The 19317-nt window shown below is 46.5% G+C and overlaps 1 protein-coding gene and 1 non-coding gene across 2 annotated transcripts in view; both read right to left on the minus strand.

The window, feature by feature from the left end:
• Window positions 1-17419, minus strand: part of LOC147129120 (uncharacterized) — a 61077-nt gene extending 43658 nt beyond the window's left edge. The window contains exons 1-2 of the mRNA XM_086016581.1: window positions 17274-17419; window positions 16758-16792 (exon numbers count right to left, since the gene is read on the minus strand). The gene's annotated coding sequence lies outside the window, so the exon portion shown is untranslated. The remainder of the gene's footprint in view (window positions 1-16757; window positions 16793-17273) is intronic.
• A 1760-nt stretch (window positions 17420-19179) lies between these two features.
• On the minus strand, window positions 19180-19251 carry trnac-gca (transfer RNA cysteine (anticodon GCA)). Its single transcript has one exon. It is a non-coding gene; the product is annotated as a tRNA-Cys (tRNA).
• Window positions 19252-19317: the final 66 nt, after the last annotated feature.

Here is a 19317-nt window from a genome sequence, read left to right on the forward strand (position 1 = left end):
TGGAAGGAATCTCGCAGTCAGCAGCTCTGTTTCTTGGGCATTCATCTTCATACTCACCTTTGAGGCAGTAGACTGCATCGCGTTTACGGTCTGTTGGATTCGGCCCGAAGTCATCCCCAAGAGTGGCAATGTTATCTGCATATACGAGGTCCGTTAGATGAAAATTTTTACCTTCCGTGACACCGCGAAGGATTCTTGCAGTCAGCAGCTTTGTTTTCTGGGCGTTTATCTTCATACTCGCCTTTGAGGCAGTGGACTGCATCGCGTTTACGGCCTGTTGGATTTGGCCCAAATTCTTCTCCAATAGTGGCAATGTCATCTGCATAGTCGAGATCTCGTTAGATGAAAATTGGACCCACCGTGACACCTTGAAAATTTGCCAGTGCGGTGGAGGTTATCCAATCTGTGGCGTAATTGAACAGCGTCAGTGATAAAACACAGCCTTGTCGAACTCCAAAGGGGATGTCGAAGAGATGGGATTCCTGACTATAGGCGCTAACATTGGTGCAGGTGGACCGCATCTTGAATAGAGGCCGACCATGCCTGATGATCCGATGCCGCAGTAGCCTTGAGTGTGAGACATTCACGGTTCCAGCAACGTAGACCATGGAGGTGAGGACCCAGAGTCAGCTCTGCATCTTTTTTCACCATCTTGATCCAGGTCTTCAGCTTGTCCATGGCAGCATTTCTTACAACCCTGCAGCGCGGACCGGGTCGATTGCTTTGCGGATGAAATCACCCAATTGTTGACGAAGTACATGGCCAAACCATCGTAAGCGCCTCGTGAGGATGGCTTGGGTGAATGAAGATGTTTTACAGCGCGTGCAGAACACAGCGTTGGAGATGGTCTGTTGCTGCAAACCCGCAGGATGCGGTGTGGACACTGATGATCAAACACCTCAAGTTCGTGCTGGTCAGAGAACCTCATAGGCCACGTTTTACAACCATAAAGGAGGATGGTGCGGACACGGTCTTGATAAATTCTTATCTTCGTTGTCAATATGATTTCGTGCCGGGACCATAGATGGGAGTTAAAGCAATTGAAGACAAGACAAGCGTTGTTGATGCAGTTGTGGATAACTTCTTCCCCTTGACCGGTTGCAGTGATTACCAGCCCTCGCGGATCCTGAGGTCCTCTGGCGCCGGCCTTTTATTTATTCCAAGGGTGAGGACCAAAATGCATGGCGAGGCTGCATTCAGCCGTTTTGGTCCTCACCTTTGGAATAACCTGCCAGAGGACGTCAGGTCTGCAGAGACTGTTGACATTTTTAAGAGGAAGCTCAAGACACACCTTTTTAGTTTGGCTTTCAACAACTTTTAAATAATTTATTTTCTATTGTTTGAAGATAATTCTATGTTTTGCTTTTAATGTTTTAAAGCACTTTGAGTTGCATTTCTATGTATGAAAAGTGCTATATAAATAAAATGCGATTGATTGATTGATTATGGAGCCATGGTATTTGAACCGCTCAACCTCCTCAAGGGTTTCCCCGTTGAGAGTTACGGGTTGTTTTTGTTTTTCAACTGGAAGGAATCTCGCAGTCAGCAGCTTTGTTTCTTGGGCGTTCATCTTCATACTCACCTTTGAGGCAGTGGACTGCATCGCGTTTACGGACTGTTTGATTCGGCCCGAAGTAGTCTCCAAGAGTGGCAATTTTATCTACATAGATGAGGTCCGTTAGATTAAAATTTGACCTACCATGTCACGGGGAAAATTTGCCAGTGCGGTGGAGGTTATCTAATCAGTGACGTAATTGGACAGCGTCGGTGATAGAACGCAGCCTTGTCGGATTCCAGAGGCCATGTCGAAGAGATTGGATTCCTGACCATAGGCGCTAACATTTGTGCGGGGGGACCGCATCTCGAATTGAGGCCAACCATGCCCGATGAGCCGATGCCGCTGTAGCCATAAGTGTGAGACATTCACGGTTCCAGCGACGTAGACCATGGAGGTGAGGACCCAGAGTCAGCTCTGCATCTTGTTTCACCATCTTGATCCAGGTCTTCAGCTTGTCCACGGCAACGTTTCTTACAAACCTGCAGCGGGGGCCGATCGATGGATTTGCGGATGAAATCACCCAGTTGTCGACGAAGTGCATGGCCAAACCACCGTAATGCCTCGTGAGGATGGCTTGGGTGCGTGAAGATGCTTTGCAGCGCGTGTGGAACACAGTGTTGGAGATGAACTGTTGCTGCGAACCTGGAGGCTGCGCGTGGACACTGATGATCAAACACCTCAAGGTTGCGCTCGTCGGAGACCCTCAAAGACCGCATTTTACAACCATACAAGAGGATGGTGCAGACGCGGGCTTGATAGATTTTGACCTTTGTTGTTAATATGATTTCGTGCCGGGACCATAGACGGGAGTGAAGGCGGTTGAAGACAAGACGAGCGTTGTTGAAGCGGTTGTGGATATCTTCTTCCCCTTGGCCGGTTGCAGTGATTATGGAGCCAAGGTCATTAAACCGGTCAACCTCCTCATGGGTTTCCCCGTTGAGAGATCTGGGTTGTTTTTGGTTTTCAGCTGGAAGGAATCTCGCAGTCAGAAGCTTTGTTGTCTGGGTGTTAATCTCCATACTCACCTTTGAGGCAGTGGACTGCATCGCGTTTAAAGCCTGTTGGATTTGGCCCGAAGTCGTCTCCAAGAGTGGAAATGTCATCTGCATAGTCGAGGTCCATTAGATGAAAATTGGACCCACCGTCACACCAGGAAAATTTGCCACGGTGGTTATCTAATCACTTGCGTACTTGAACAGAATCTGTGTTAGAACGCAGCCTTGTCGAACTCCAGAGGGGATGTCAAAGAGATGGGATTCTTGACCATAGATGCTCCCATTAGCTCGGGTGGATCGCATCTCGAATTGAGGCCGACCATGCCCGATGATCCGATGCCGCAGTAGCCATTAGTGTGAGACATTCACAGTTTCAGCGACGTAGACCATGGAGGTGAGGACCCAGAATCAGTTCGGCATCTTGTTTCACCATCTTGATCCAGTTCTTCAGCTTGTCCACGGCAACGTTTCTTCTAACCCTGCAGCGGGGGCCGGGTCGATTGCTTTGCGGATGAAAACACCCGATTGTCGACAAAGTACATGGCCAAACCATCGAAGGCGCCTTGAGGATCACCATCTGGTGGTGAGGATGGCTTGGGTGCGTGAAGATGCTTTGAAGCGCGTGCGGAACACAGTGTTCTATCTTGTTCTGAGGAGCTGGTTGCAGTGATTATTGAGCCAAAGTATTTTAACTACTAAACCACCTCGAGGGTTTCTCCGTTGAGAGTTATGGGTTGTTTTTGGTTTTAGGATGGAAGGAATCTTGCAGTCAGTAGCTTTGATTTCTGGACGTTTATCTTCAAACTCATCTTTGAGGCAGTAGAGTGCATCGCTTTTACGGCCTGTAGGATTTGGGCTCGGTACTCTGTACTCCCAAAGCACCCCCCACAGAACTCCCCGAGGGACACGGTCAAACGCCTTCTCCAAGTCCACAAAACACATGTAGACTGGTTGGGCGATCTCCCATGCAACCTCGTGGACCCTGCTGAGGGTGTAGAGCTGGTCCACTGTTCCACGGCCGGGACGAAAACCACATTACTCCTCCTGAATCCAAGATTCGACCTTCCGACGGACCCTCCTCTCCAGCACCCCTGAATAGACCTTGCCGGGGAGGCTGAGGAGTGTGATCCCTCTGTAATTGGAGCACACCCTCCGGTCCCACTTCTTAAAAAGGGGCATCACCACCCTGGTCTGCCAATCCAGAGGCACTGTCCCCAATGTCCACGCGAAGTTGTAGAGATGTGTCAAACATGACAGCCCCTCGACATCCAGAGCCTTTATGAACTCCAGGCGAATCTCATCCACCCCGGGGGCTTTGCCACCGAGGAGCTTTTTGACTACCTCGGATACTTAAACCCCAGAGATAGGTGAGCCGACATCAGAGTCTCCAGGCCCTGCTTCCTCAGCGTGTCGGTGGAATTGAGGAGGTCTTCGAAGTACTCTCCCCACCGACCCAGCACGTGCTGAGTTGAGGTCAGCAGCACGCCATCTCCACTATTAACAGTGTTAATAGTGCACTGCTTCCCTCTCCTGGGACATCGAATGGTGGACCAGAATTTCCTCGAAGCCGTCCGGAAGTCATTTTCCATGGCCTCCCCGAACTCCTCCCACGCCTGAGTTTTTGCCTCAGCAACCGCCAGAGCTGCATTACGCTTGGCCAGCCGGTATCTGTCAGCTGTTTTACAATGTCATTGGCATAGTGGAGGTCTGTTAGATGAAAATTGGACCCACCGTGACACCAGTAATATTTGAATCGAACTCTCTCCAGTTCCAGAGGCAACAATTCTGGTGTCCCTGAATTGTCCTAGATGTCAGGGAGATTGTCGCCGCTTGTGTGGTTTGCATCAGGTGAAGTCCTCTCACCATCGCCACAAGACCCTCCTGCAAACCTGGCCCATCACCAGAGCAGGAAAGTTTGGGTAATGAAACAAAATGAACCATCTTGGAGAATCAGTCAACCACGGTCAATATGATCGTGTTTCCATCGGAGGAAGGCAGACTAGAGACGAAACCGATCGACAGGTGAGACCAGGGACGAATGGGATGGGCAGAGGTTGCAGGAGACCCTTGGGGCGATGGTGAGAGGACTTCCCTCGAGAGCAGACGACGCAATTGGCAACAAACTCCTTAACATCATGGACCATCCAGGGCCACCAGAAGCATTGCCTCAGGAACTGGACAGTTCGACTCACCCCAGGATGACAAGCTAACTTGGAGGAGTGTTTACATTGCAGGACTTTAGCGCGGACGGAGCCCTAAGGCCCTAAGGATCGGCTCTTTGTCCCAGATTCCGTCTGCTGTCAAGTCCAGCAATGGGGACACTCCTCCAAGATAGCTTGTCATTCTGGGGTGAATCGAACTCTCCAGTTCCTGAGGCAACGTTCCTGGTGGCCCCGAATGGTCCAAGATGTCAGGGAGTTTGTCGCCGCTTGCGTCGTCTGCTCTCCAGGGAAGTCCTCTCACCATCGCCCCAAGGGTCTCCTGCAACATCTGCCCATCACAGCCATCCATGGTCTCACCTGTCGATCGAGTTCATCTTTGGTCTGCCTCCCTCCGACGGAAACACGGTCATACTGACCGGGGGATGGCCAATACTCCAAGGTGGTTCACTTTGTTCCAATATCCAAACTTCCCTCCGCCCTTGAGAATGCAAACGTCTTAGTGAACAACATCTTCAAGCTTCATGGCATCCCCATTCACTTTGTTTCTGACCGGGGCCCCCAGTTAACATCCCAAGTATTGCAAGCTTTCTGTTGTGCTCTGGGGCCATCTTTTAGCTTGTCTTCGGGTTGTCATCCACAGACCAATGGACAATCAGAAAGACTCAATCAGGACCTGGAGTCTGCCCTTGGATCTGTTTCGGCCTGCCATCCAGCTTCCTGGAGCCTACATCTTCCATGGTAAATGGGCTGTCACTTATATAACGCTTTTCTCTTGTTTCGGCTATCACCGTGGATCAATTGAGTTGAACGCATCTCAAATTGCGGCCGACTATGCCCAATGATCCGATGCCGCAGTAGCTCTGAGTGTGAGCCATTCGCGGTTCCAGCGACGTAGAACGTAGAGGTGGGACCCTGAATCAGCTCGGCATCTTGTTTCACCGTATTGATCCAGGTCTTCAGCTGTCCACTGCGACGTTTCTTCCAGCCAGGCAGCGGGGTCAGGTCGATGGCTTCGCGGATGAAATCGCCCAGTTGTCAACGAAGGACATGGCTAAACCATCGTAGGTTCCATGTGAGGATGGCTTGGGGGAGTGAAGTTGTTTTGCAGTGCACGCGGACCACAGCGTTGGAGATGAACTGTTGCTGCGAACCCATAGGATGCGATGTAGACACTGATGATCAAACACCTCAAGTTTGGACTGGTCATCGTAGGTTCCATGTGAGGATGGCTTGGGGGAGTGAAGTTGTTTTGCAGTGCACGCGGACCACAGCGTTGGAGATGAACTGTTGCTGCGAACCCATAGGATGCGATGTAGACACTGATGATCAAACACCTCAAGTTTGGACTGGTCAGAGACCCTCAGAGGCTACGTTTCACAATCATACAGGAGGATGGTGCAGACACGGGTTTGATAGATTCTGATCTTCGTTCTCAATGTGATTTCGTGCCGGGACCATAAACGGGACTGAAGGCAGTTGAAGACTAGGCGAGCATTGTTGATGCGGTTGTGGATATTTTCTTCCCCTTGGCCGCTAACAATGATTATGGAGGCAAGGTATTTGAACCACTCAACCTCCAAAAGGGTTTCCCCGTTGAGAGTTATGGATTGTTTTTGGTTTTGGCTGGAAGGAATGTCACAGTCAGTAGCTTTGTTTTCTAGGCGATATCAATCAATCACATTTTATTTATATAGCACTTTTCATACATAAAAATGCAACTCAAAGTGCTTTAAAACATTCAAAGCAAAACATAGATAATTAGAAAAAAAAAATCCGTTCAAGCCCTCCCTCCCAACAAACCCAAGACAGATATCCATTAGTACATCAGCAATCATTCACACACACCCACACAAAGTGCACAACCTGTTAAATTGTGTTAAAAAGACATGACAAGGCACAGAGAAACCATATGAGGAAAGGGTACCCAAGGGGAGCTCTCCGCGCCGAGGGGAATGACAGCCCACGGCCACAGGGGCGCCACCACCATAAGAGGCCCGGATTAGACAGGCGGACCCCACACAAAGTGTAGAGGCCGCCGGCCACCCAGACCCAAGGATAATCTTCATACTCACCTTTGCGGCAGTGGTCTGCATCGTGTTTACGGCCTGTTGGATTTGGCCCGAAGTCGTCTCCAAGAATGGCAATGTCATCGGCATTGAGGGCCGTTAGATAAAAATATTACCCTAGCGTGACACCGCGAAAATTTGCCAGTGTGGTGGAGGTCATCCAATCAATGGAGTAATTGAACAGCGTCGGTGATAGAACGCAGCCTTGTCGAACTACAGAGCGGATGTCTAAGAGATGGGATTACTGACCATATGCACTAATGTAAGTGCGGGTGGAGAGATAAGCTTTAAACAGATTCAGCAGCTTCGGTGGGATGCAATCTGCATGCATGAGCTGTCAAAGTGCTCCGCGCTCAAAAGAATCAAAGGCCGCTGCAAAGTCGATGAAGCAAACAATGGTCTTTTGCTGGTAGCATCAACGCTTCTAAAGTACGCGGCAGAGAGTTAAGTTTTGGTCAGTGCACTCATGACCAGATCGGAAGCCACACTGATTTGGTCTAGCGTGCATATCTCTTTGGCATTGAAACCGCTTCAGCAGCATGGCAGCGAAGACTTTTGAGGCAAAGTCAACAGAACCTATACCTCAGTAGTTGCTGTAGCATCGTTTGTCACCGTTCTTGAAAAAGGGAAGCAGGACGGCATCGCTCCAGTCTTGAGGAAGGCTTTCAGACTCCCACATTCGGGTGGATATTCTGTGTAGAGCTGGCATGAGTGTGTCATAACATTTTTTTTAAATTTCAGTGAAAGACAGTACTCACCTGCCGCTTTATTGTTTTTCATCTTTTAACTACGTCCAGAACTTCCTCCAAAGTTGGGGCAAATGTGTCGCTGTCCTTGACATCATGAGGGTTACATTGGATTTAAACTGGATGAGGCAGCTGAGATGTGTGGTTGAGCAAGGTGGCAAAATGTTCACTTTAGCGTTTGAGGCGATCATCAAGGTTGGTGATAGGTTCCCCTTGGTGGTTGAGGATAGTTTTGCTGGTTCCCCCGAACCTCTGGAGCTGGACCGAAGAATGCTGTAAAGTTTTCTCGAATCACCAACAGATGCGGCTTGTTCCATATCTTCAGATAGTTCACGCCAATAGGCATTGCGATCGACTCTGAGACTTTTCATGTCTTTCACCTGAAGCCAGTCTCCTCTTGCCCTTTCAGTCTTCCTTCCGAGCCCCCTCCTCCGCCACTGGACATTGACAGTGACACCACACACTGTTTGCAAAATGTTTTATGTGGCCGAGGTCAGGGTTTCAGTATTTTGCACACTGGGAGGGTTATGGTCCAGATGAACCTTCTTGTCTTCTTTTGGCGGTCACTGTGGCTTGTTTGAGCCGGCTCCATCCGTTGAGTTGACCGCATCTTGAATTGAGGCCAACCATGCCCGACGATCTGATGCCGCAGAAGTCATGAGTGTGAGTTATTCGTGGTTCCAGCGAAGTAGACCATAGATGTGAGGACCCAGAGTCAGCTCTGCATCTTGTTTTACCGTCTTTATCCAGGTCTTCAGATTGTCCACCGCAAGGTTTCTTCCAACCCTGCAGCAGGGGCCCGGTCGGTTGCTTTGCAGATGAAATCGCTCAGTTGTAGAGGAAGTGCATGGCCAAACCATCGTAAGCGCCTCGTGAGGATGGCTTGGGTGCTTGAAGATGTTTTTCAGAGCGTGCGGAACACAGGGTTGGAGATGAACTGTTGCTGCGAACCCGGATGATGCGGCGTGGACACTGATGATCTAAAACCTCAAGTTTGCGCTACTCAGAGACCCTCATAGGCCACGTTTTGCAACCATAAAGGAGGATGGTGCGGACACGGGCTTGATAGATTCTGATCTTCGTTGTCAATATGATTTCGTGCCGGGACCATAGATGGGAGTTAACGCGCTTGAAGACAAGACGAGCGTTGTTGATGCAGTTGTGGATAACTTCTTCCCCTTGACCGGTTGCAGTGATTATGGAGCCAAGGTATTTGACCATACAAGAGGATGATGTGGACACGGGTTTGATAGATTCTGATCTTCGTTTTCAATATGATTTCGTGCGGGGACCACAGACGGGAGTGAAGGCGGTTGAAGACATGCGGTAGTTGATATGTTTGTGGATATCTTCTTCCCCTTGCCCGGTTGCAGTGATTATGGCGCCAAGGTATTTTAACCAGTCAACTTCCGAGGGTTTCCCCGTTGAGAGTTATGAGTTGTTTTTTGGTTTTCAGCTGGAAGGAATCTCGCAGTCAGCAGCTTTGTTTCCTGAGCGTTCATCTTCATGCTCACCTATGAGGCAGTGGACTGCATCGCGTTTACGGTCTGTTGGATTTGGCCCGGAGTCATCTCCAAGAGTTGCAATGTCATCAGCATGGTCGAGGTCCGTTAAAATGAAAATTGGTCCCACCGTGACCCCGGGAAAATTTGTCAGTGCGGTGGAGGTTATCCGATCAGTGGAGTAATAAAACAGCTTTGGTGATTGAACACAGCTTTGTCGAACTCCAGAGGGGATGTCGAAGGGATGGGATTCCTGACCATTTGCGCTTACTTTAGTGCGGGTGGAGAGGTAATAGGCTTTAATAAGATTCAGCAGCTTTGGGAGGATGCCATCTGCATTCATTATCTGCCAAAGTGCTCCGCGGTCAACGTCTCAAATCGTGCAATGGGGGCACTAGTCCAGGAGAGCTTGTCATCCTGGGGTGAATCGAACTCTCTCCAGTTCCAGAGGCATCCGCATTTGGTATGAACCTTTCATTAGAGGTATCATCAGCTTAGAGAGTGGGAGCGTACACGGCGATGATGGATATGTTGAATAGCGTTCCTCGTAAGCAAATCCGCGCCAGACGGCGGAGATTGGGTCCCAGGCTGAAAGTGCAGTATTTACTTGATCGCTCAATGCATATGCAACGCCATGCTGTCCGGAGTTGTCTGTCGGCCCACTGTAGAAGAGATGATATGATGCGTCTGCTTGAGGTATGTTGATGGATTTTCTACCGGACTCCACAAGTCTCACTTCCGACAGACATGCTGTCGACTTTCAAGTTCCGGAGGCAACGATTCTGGTGTCCCTGAATTGTCCAAGATGTCAGGGAGATTGGCGCCACTTGTGTGGTTTGCATCAAGTGAAGTCCTCTCACCATCGCCTCAAGACTCTCCTGCAAACTCGGCCCATCCCCAGAGCAGGAAAGTTTGGGTAATGAAACAAAATGAACCATCTTGGAGAATCGGTCAACCACGGTCAATATGATCGTGTTTCCATCGGAGGAAGGCAGACTAGAGACGAAATCGATCGACAGGTGAGACCAGGGACAGCTGGGATGGGCAGAAGTTGCAGGAGACCCTTGGGGCGATGGTGAGAGGACTTCCCTCGAGAGCAGACGACGCAATTGGCGACAAACTCCCTAACATCATGGACCATTCAGGGCCACCAGAAGCATTGCCTCAGGAACTGGACAGCTCGACTCTCCCCAGGATGACAAGCTAACTTGGAGGAGTGTTTACATTGCAGGACTTTAGCGCGGACGGAGCCCTAAGGCCCTAAGGATCGGCTCTTTGTCCCAGATTCCGTCTGCTGTCAAGTCCAGCAATGGGGACACTCCTCCAAGATAGCTTGTCATTCTGGGGTGAATCGAACTCTTCAGTTCCTGAGCCAACGTTCCTGGTGGCCCCGAATGGTCCAAGATGTCAGGGAGTTTGTCGCCGCTTGCGTCGTCTGCTCTCCAGGGAAGTCCTCTCACCATCGCCCCAAGGATCTCCTGCAACCTCTGCCCATCACAGCCATCCATGGTCTCACCTGTCGATCGAGTTCATCTTTGGTCTGCCTCCCTCCGACGGAAACACGGTCATACTGACCGGGGGTTGGCCGATACTCCAAGGTGGTTCACTTTGTTCCAATATCCAAACTTCCCTCCGCCCTTGAGAATGCAAACGTCTTAGTGAACAACATCTTCAAGCTTCATGGCATCCCCATTCACTTTGTTTCTGACCGGGGTCCCCAGTTAACATCCCAAGTATTGCAAGCTTTCTGTTGTGCTCTGAGGTCATCTTGTAGCTTGTCTTCGGGTTGTCATCCACAGACCAATGGACAATCAGAAAGACTCAATCAGGACCTGGAGTCTGCCCTTAGATCTGTTTCGGCCTGCCATCCAGCTTCCTGGAGCCTACATCTTCCATGGTAAATGGGCTGTCACTTATATAACGCTTTTCTCTTGTTTCGGCTATCACCGTGGATCAATTGAGCCGGCTCCATCCGTTGAGTTGAACGCATCTCGAATTGCGGCCGACCATGCCCAATGATCCGATGCCGCAGTAGCTCTGAGTGTGAGCCATTCGCGGTTCCAGCGACGTAGAACGTAGAGGTGGGACCCTGAATCAGCTCGGCATCTTGTTTCACCGTATTGATCCAGGTCTTCAGCTGTCCACTGCGACGTTTCTTCCAGCCAGGCAGCGGGGCAGGGTCGATGGCTTCGCGGATGAAATCGCCCAGTTGTCAACGAAGGACATGGCTAAATCATAGTAGGTTCCATGTGAGGATGGCTTGGGGGAGTGAAGTTGTTTTATGGCTTGGGGGAGTGAAGTTGTTTTGCAGTGCACGCGGACCACAGCGTTGGAGATGAACTGTTGCTGCGAACCCATAGGATGCGATGTAGACACTGATGATCAAACACCTCAAGTTTGGACTGGTCAGAGACCCTCAGAGGCTACGTTTCACAACCATACAGGAGGATGGTGCAGACACGGGTTTGATAGATTCTGATCTTCGTTCTCAATGTGATTTCGTGCCGGGACCATAAACGGCACTGAAGGCAGTTGAAGACTAGGCGAGCGTTGTTGATGCGGTTGTGGATATTTTCTTCCCCTTGGCCGCTTACAATGATTATGGAGCCAAGGTATTTGAACCAGTCAACCTCCTCAAGGGTTTCCCCGTTGAGAGTTATGGATCGTTTTTGTTTTTGGGCTGGAAGGAATCTCACAGTCAGTAGCTTTGTTTTCTGGGCGATAATCGACATACTCACCTTTGCGGCAGTGGACTGCATCATGTTTACGGTCTGTTGGATTTGGCCCGAAGTCATCTCCAAGAATGGCAATGTCATCTGCATAGTTGAGGTCTGTTAGATGAAAATATTACCCCACCGTGACACCGCAAAAATTTGCCAGAGTGGTGGAGGTTATCCAATCAATGGAGTAATTGAACAGCGTCGGTGATAGAACGCAGCCTTGTCAAACTACAAAGTGGACGTCGAAGAGATGGGATTCCTGACCACATGCGCTAACTTTAGTGCGGGTGGAGAGGCAATAGGCTTTAAACAGATTCAGCAGCTTCGGTGGGATGCGATCTGCATGCATGAGCTGCCAACGTGCTCCGCGGTCAACGGAATCAAAAGGCTGCTGCAAAGTCGATGTAGCAGACAATGGTCTTTTGCTGGTAGCATCAACGCTTCTAAAGGACGCGGCAGAGAGTTAAGTTTTGGTCAGTGCACTCCTGACCAGATCGGAAGCAACACTGATTTGGTCTAGTGTACATGTTTCTTTGACATTGAAACCGCTTCAGCAGGAAAGTAGCAAAGACTTTTGAGGCAATGTCAATAAGACTTATACCTCAGTAGTTGCTGCAGCATCGTTTGTCACCTTTTTTGAAAAAGAGAAGCAGGACGGGATCGCTCCAGTCTTGAGGAAGGCTTTCAGACTCCCACAAGCGGCTGGTGATTCTGTGTAGAGCTGGCATGAGTGTGTCAGAACCATTTTTGAACGTTTCAACGGGAACAGTCTTCAATGACCGCTTTATTGATTTCCTGCTTTTTAACTACATCCAGAAAGTCCTCCAAAGTTGGGGTGGCTGTGTCACTGTCAGAGACATCATGGGGGTTACACTGGATTTGAGCTGGATGAGGCTGCTGAGATGTGTGGTTGAGCAAGGTGGCAAAATGTTCACTCCAGCGTTGGAGGCGATCAAGGTCGGTGATAGGTTGAGGATGGTTTTGCTGATTCCCCGGAAGGGTCTGGAGGTGGACCGAAGAATGCTATAAAGTTTTCTCGAATCACCAACGGATGCAGCTTGGTCCATATCTTCAGGTATTCCACACCAATAGGCATTTCGATCAACTCTTGCTGAGCGGGCAGTCTCTCAACGCAGCATTGTCAGAGCAGCAAGCTCGTTTGGTTCTTTTGGCGAGCTCAATAGTGAGGCTAGAGATCTAGTCCTTCCTTTGCCGTTTGTTTTTACCCAGAGTCTGAAAAGCTACTTCATTTGCAGTGCTTTTGAGACAATGCCACATCTCCTCTGACGAAGAATCGAGTGAATGAAGAGCTTCAAGACTGGCAAAGCGGTTTGATAGTAGAAGTTTGAACTCCGCCTTTATGGTTGGGCATTTGAGTTTGGAGATGTCATACTTGATAGAGCATTTGGTGGGTCGGTTGGCCTTTCAAGCACTCAATGACGTTCTTCGAGATATGCTTAACCAGTTTGTGTATGTTTATCTCGATGACATTTAGATTTTCTCTCAAAACCCAGAAGAACATGTCAAGCATGTTGGATTAGTTCTTGAAAACTAATTCTTTGTCAAAGCAGAAAAATGAGTTTGGAGTCCCCTCTATACATTCTCGGCCAGGGTCTGATTAGGCCAGATCCCGCCAAGACTGAGGCAGTGGCAAATTGGAAAGTCCATTCTTTGCGTGAACAGCTCCAGCAGTTCCTGGGGATTGCGAACTTCTACACAAGGGTTCATTCATGACTACAGCAAGGTCGCCACACACCTTAACCAAACTCACCTCGACAGCCTCTCCATTCGCATGGAACAAAGCTGATGCTGCCTTCAAAAACCTCAAACAACTGTTCAGCTCTGCCCCGGCCCTTATCCATCCTGATCCTTCTCTCCAGTTCATTGTCCAAGTGGATGCTTCAGGGTTGGAGCCGTGCTCTCCCAGAGATCAAAAGGTTCATCTTGTGCATTCTTTTCACACAAATTGTCCCCCGCAGAGAGAAACTATGATGTTGGTAACCGTGAATTGTTAGCAGTGGTGGCTGCTCTTCAGGAATGGAGACATTGGCTGGAGTGAGCCAAGATCCCATTTCTGGTACTAACAGATCAGAAAAACACTTTTCAACTTGGGGTTTAAAAGATGATTTTAGCTTCCAGGGAGTGTGCCCATTTTGAGAGGCTACAAAATTGAGTAAAAAAGCTTCACAACCAAGCCCGTTGCAGCATTGGAATTGAACCCAGCTCCTCCACAAGCAAAGTCGGGAGGGACAATCCTCTCAGCCACAGCTGCAGTGCAACATCAGTCAGTTCTTCAAAGGAGATTTAAGGTTTCATAAGCACTTGACATGCAAGCGGTCATGATTTTTGACGGTCATCCCAAAATTCAGTTGAAAAATTCAGCTGTCAGAATGTGTGACCTCCAGTTTTCAATCATTAGTTGTCCAAAGGAGGGTTTGGCTTCCATGCAGGGTGATGATTGTTTTTTTTTTTTAATTGTGATGAAATTGAGTAAATATTTACATGTAAAAACTTGTGACGTCAGGTTTTGAAAAAGTGAGTTTCAATATGGGGTTCAAAAGGTGAATTTAGCTTCCAGGAAGTGTGCCCATTTTAAGAGCAGCTACAAAATTGAGTAAAAAACCTTAAACAACAACCAAGCCTATTGCAGCACTGGAATTTAACCCAGCTCCTCCATGTCCGAATTCAGGGGTACAATCCACTCAGCCACATATTCAGCTGCAGTGCACCATCAGTAAGTCCTTCAAAGGGGTGTTTCGGGATTCATAGGCGATTGACATGCAAGTGGTCACAATTTTTGAAGGCTGTCCCAAAATTCAGTTGAAAATTTCAGCTGTCAGGATGTGACCTCTGGTTTTCAAACATCAGTTGTCCAAAGGAGGGTTTGGCATCCATGCAGTATGATGATTTTTAAGAATTGTGATAAATTGATAATTGAGTAAACATTTACATGCAAGAAGCTGTGAATTCGGGTTTTGAAAAGGTCTGAGTTTCAATGTGGGGTTTAAAAGGTGATTTTAGTTTCCAGGGAGTGAGTGTGCCCATTTTAAAAGGGGAAATCAACCCAAAACGTATTTTTTTCAATAATATGTTCACAGCAGGCCCACTAGTTGAAACATGGCATCTGATTTATATTGCGTTTGTGGAATATGAGTTAAGCAGAAAAATCCACCCCTTTTCAGGGGGCGGCCATTTTATCACTTCTGTTGACTGAAAATGACATCACAACTGCTCAGAGCTCAGCTAATGACCAATCAGAACTCAGCTTCAGAAAACAGGTCAGCCGTGATTGGTCGTTACCTGAGCAGTTGTGATGTCATTTTCAAATCGACAGAAGTGACAAAATGGCCGCCCCGAGAGATGCCTAAAAAACGGCGGATTAACTCTTATTCCACATACGCAATATTTATCAGAATGCCTTGTTTCAACTAGTGGGCCTGCATAGAACATATTCCTGAAAAAAAATATGTTTGGGTGGGCTTTCTCTTTAGGAATTGATGATAAAAGTGATAAAATTAAGTAACCTTTACGTGTAAGTACCTGTGGCGTCGGGTTTTAAAAAAGTCAGTTTCAATGTGGGGTTTAAAAGGTGATTTTAGATTCCAGGGAGTGTGCCCATTTAAGAGCGGCTTCAAATTGCATGAAAACGTAAATATCATGCAGAGTGAAGATTTTTAAGAATCGGGATGAATTTGAGTGTAGCACCTAATGTTGCAGGAGATACCAGTACCCCGAATTTTCGCCGTCAAGAACGGCTCATAAAATTTGTTAACACCGGTATTTTGAAAAATAATAATAATAATAATAATAATAATAATGCACATGCTGCGTCTTAAAGAAAAGTATACATAAGCGCATCCTGCGTGTGAGTGAATATGGCCTCAAAGCATTTAAGCATTAGCTGCACCTTCGCTCCTCGTTGAAAATAAGTGGAACTTTTTTGCTTACATGGCCGACAGCCATGGCATGCTGACCAACATGACAAAAAAAAAAAAAAAGACCGTTTATAAGGCTTGTTTTACTTACCGTGGCTCGAGGTCGAACACCTCACTGACTGGCAACAGTTTAAACAATGACAGGTTGTGATGCATTTTTTACACTTACCTCAAAAATAAGTAAAATGTGAATTATTTTTTTCACAATTTCACGAGGCATTCAACTAGCTGGGAGCCGATTAGAGGACTAGACACACACGCATGCACACATACAAGCTACATTACGTTGAATAATTATCAAGTAAATGAACATATTTGCTTGACCGTAACGATGCAAATGTATTGTCAATTTCAACAATGGATGACATGAAAGGCAGTCAAATAGGTCAAGAATATGGCATGTTATGTAAAAACCTGTAGTAAATAAATACATATTTGTACATACATTGACATGTAAACATTTTGCTTATATAAACATAAACGTAGGCATTGAGCTATTTATTTAAAAAAATGTCATTCATAAAAGCAGAATTGCCTAATTCAATGTCCAAAAAGCATCGAGGCTATGCAGCCGCATATCTGGCATGAAAATGACTGTTTTCCATTCCAGTAGATGTCACACTAATGGCTCTATAAACCTTTGTTCACATTTTCTACTAGTGATGTACAAATTAATGTGAACTAGTTTTCCTAAAGTTTAATATACATGTAGTCTATAAAATATAAGTAATCAAGTATAGAGAGAAACAGTGTAATATATTTACTGTATCTCACTCTTCCTGACGTGCAATGGTGCCACACCTGAACGCAATTAACTAAATTGGTCACCCTCCCCTGCTCTGATTGATGGATGTGGACAAAGTCCATTAATCAGGGAAGAGCAGGGGAGCAGCTGCACACAAACAATTTAACGGCCACGACTCATCGTGGGCTGTTACAATGGCAACAAGTACAAAAATATCAAATAAATTAAGTGTGGGCCCACACTCACTCAAACACACGCAAGGTACAGTCCAACGCACGTGGCAGGCCTGATGCTCTTCATGCACAAATTGTATGGAATGCGTACTCACAGTTCCGGTGAGAGACGGAGATGAGTGTAGAACTCCTCGGAGGGCAAAGAAAGGAAAACAGAATTTAGAAGTGAGCATGGAAAAGATTAGCAACTAGAGTATCCCAAAAAAAAGAGTATTGGATAACAGTGTATCATCTAAAAGAGGCAGCGACGAGGGGGTTGCGCTCGGCGGCACAAACGGAGAAATGGCGCGAAGAATTAGTTTTACATTAAAGCTAGTAGCAGAAAACGGGTTCTCTTGACGTCCAGCAGAGTGTTCTCTTGACGGTTCACAAATGTCCACGACGGCTCCTGAATTAACAGGACAGTACTGAGCGTACAAGTCCATATACTATTTAATTTAGAACGAGCGGGAAGATGTCTCCCAACTCGTTAATATTCCAAGCTAACGCTAACTAATGTCACGTCACAGTAGTAGCTAGGCTAATTGCCAACCGCCATTAGCGAAAATGCTAATATAAACTAAACGAACAGGAATAGTTTATTTTTAACATAACTAGACAAGTGTAATTACCTCAAAGACATCCAGTGAGTAGAAATATCCAGTGAAAACGGGTAGTTTATCCCAATGTTATATACAAAAAGCTCGAACTACTCAACCACACAGCTTCCCTCCGGCGCGTGTTCGAACTACTTTACCACACTGCTTCTCTCCGGCGCATGCTCAAACCTTCTCCCTTCTCGAGCAAGTAGGTAGCAACAGTTGGAACAAGTCCCGCCCCACGATCTCAAAAGTAATTCACATTGGCTAAATATGACATTACCCAATGACAATACAGAATTAGGATGAATGATAGTTTGTATAAGTTAGGTTGTAAACGTTGAGTCGAACTTTAATGTAGTGTAGAAAATAAAAAAATAACTCAGTTGAGCTTTTGAGTAATATATATATATATATATATATATATATATATATATATATATATATATATATATATATATATACATCCACATACATATATATACACACACAAAATAACACTGTACTTATAGTCAATTATCCTAAATTGAATAATAATTTATTCACAGAACATTATGCAAGTCGAAGTATTTATTTCTAATTTTTATCTAATATTTTTGTTATTTATTTTTCAGCTTTTCTGAAAGCTCAGTACCCACTGGGCTACATTGAGTAAAAATCTAAATGTAAGAACCTGTGACGTTAGTCAGGGTCATTGTGGGGTTTCAAAGTTGGTGTTCAGGGTGTGTGCCCATTTTCAGAGCAGCTTTAAAATTGAGTAAAAAATGTAAAAACTGAGCCTGTCCCAGCACCTGAATTAAGCCCAGCTCATCCACGACTAAAGTCAGGGTTACAACCCTCTTAGGCAGGTAGACAGCTGGAGTATGGCATCAGTCAAGCCTACAAAGGGGTGTTTAAGGTTTCATAGGCGATTGACGTGCAAGCGGTCATGATTTATGCTAAACAGTGAGCCAAGGCACATTCTTACATTATGCAAATATCACAGAAAACTATCCCCCAAAATATTTGAAAAAAAAATTGTGCATCCTGAAATGACTTACTTTACTTTATATAAAATGTGGGCCTGTTCAGTTGAATACAAAGCTATTACACTGCCATCTAGTGGAAGAACCTAATTGTTCTGCCTGGCACTATTAACAGATATTAAATTAATAGACCTGGGGATAAGTTCCTGCAGCACATCTGATGATCTCTCACAACATAACACAGTGTTTGGGAATCACTGGTGGTTTAAAGCAGGCACATTATGCACGTTTCAATGCACTATTCAAAACAGTCCCTACTTATTTTAATTGCATGTCTGTGGCATACTGTCATCAAAATACCTTAACGGTAAAAAAAACAAAACAATTACAGACATTTTTACAGTACATTTCTTGCCCATTTCTTGTTTTAAGGGATGGCCAGCTTGTGCAAATGAGCCAACCCTCAACCCATCTTATATTATTACTGGGCCAATGGAGCATGGTTTTCATTAGATTGACAACACAATAGTGGGCTGGATTTTGGGCGTCTTAGACTTGATTGCGCCTCGCAATCAAGTCGAATTTAATCACAAATAGCCAATGTTCTCTTTTAAATGGAGTGTCCACAGCAATTCCATTGCATTCTCACTGATGCATACCCTCCACCCACATATAAACAACTTAGCCAAACATATCATTATTATCACAAGCTAATGTGGGTTGCACTGTTACCTAGTGCTCATCTGGGCCAACTCATCAGCACTGCTTACTTTCCCCTTTGTCAAGTCGAAAACTGTGCGGCAGTTATGTAAATTCGCCCTATAATGCTTTGTAAAGATGTGTAAGTGCCAAGACATCAAAAGGTCAATTGCATAAGATGGCCCTTTTAAGATACTCTTAAGAATAAATTTACACATCTCATAAAGTGCAAGATTTAATTATCTAAATATTTATTCTTGCAGAGACAGAAAAAGAGGGGGCACCCGGATTTGAACCGGGGACCTCTTGATCTGCAGTCAAATGCTCTACCACTGAGCTATACCCCCGGCCGACAACGGATGGTATTAAACAAATATTTATTCCATAGCTCACAACAGTGTCCAGTACTACAT

Source organism: Filicampus tigris, chromosome 19 (assembly GCF_054856515.1).
Source record: "Filicampus tigris isolate MCC_2025a chromosome 19, RoL_Ftig_1.0, whole genome shotgun sequence".
Classification (NCBI taxonomy): domain Eukaryota; kingdom Metazoa; phylum Chordata; class Actinopteri; order Syngnathiformes; family Syngnathidae; genus Filicampus; species Filicampus tigris.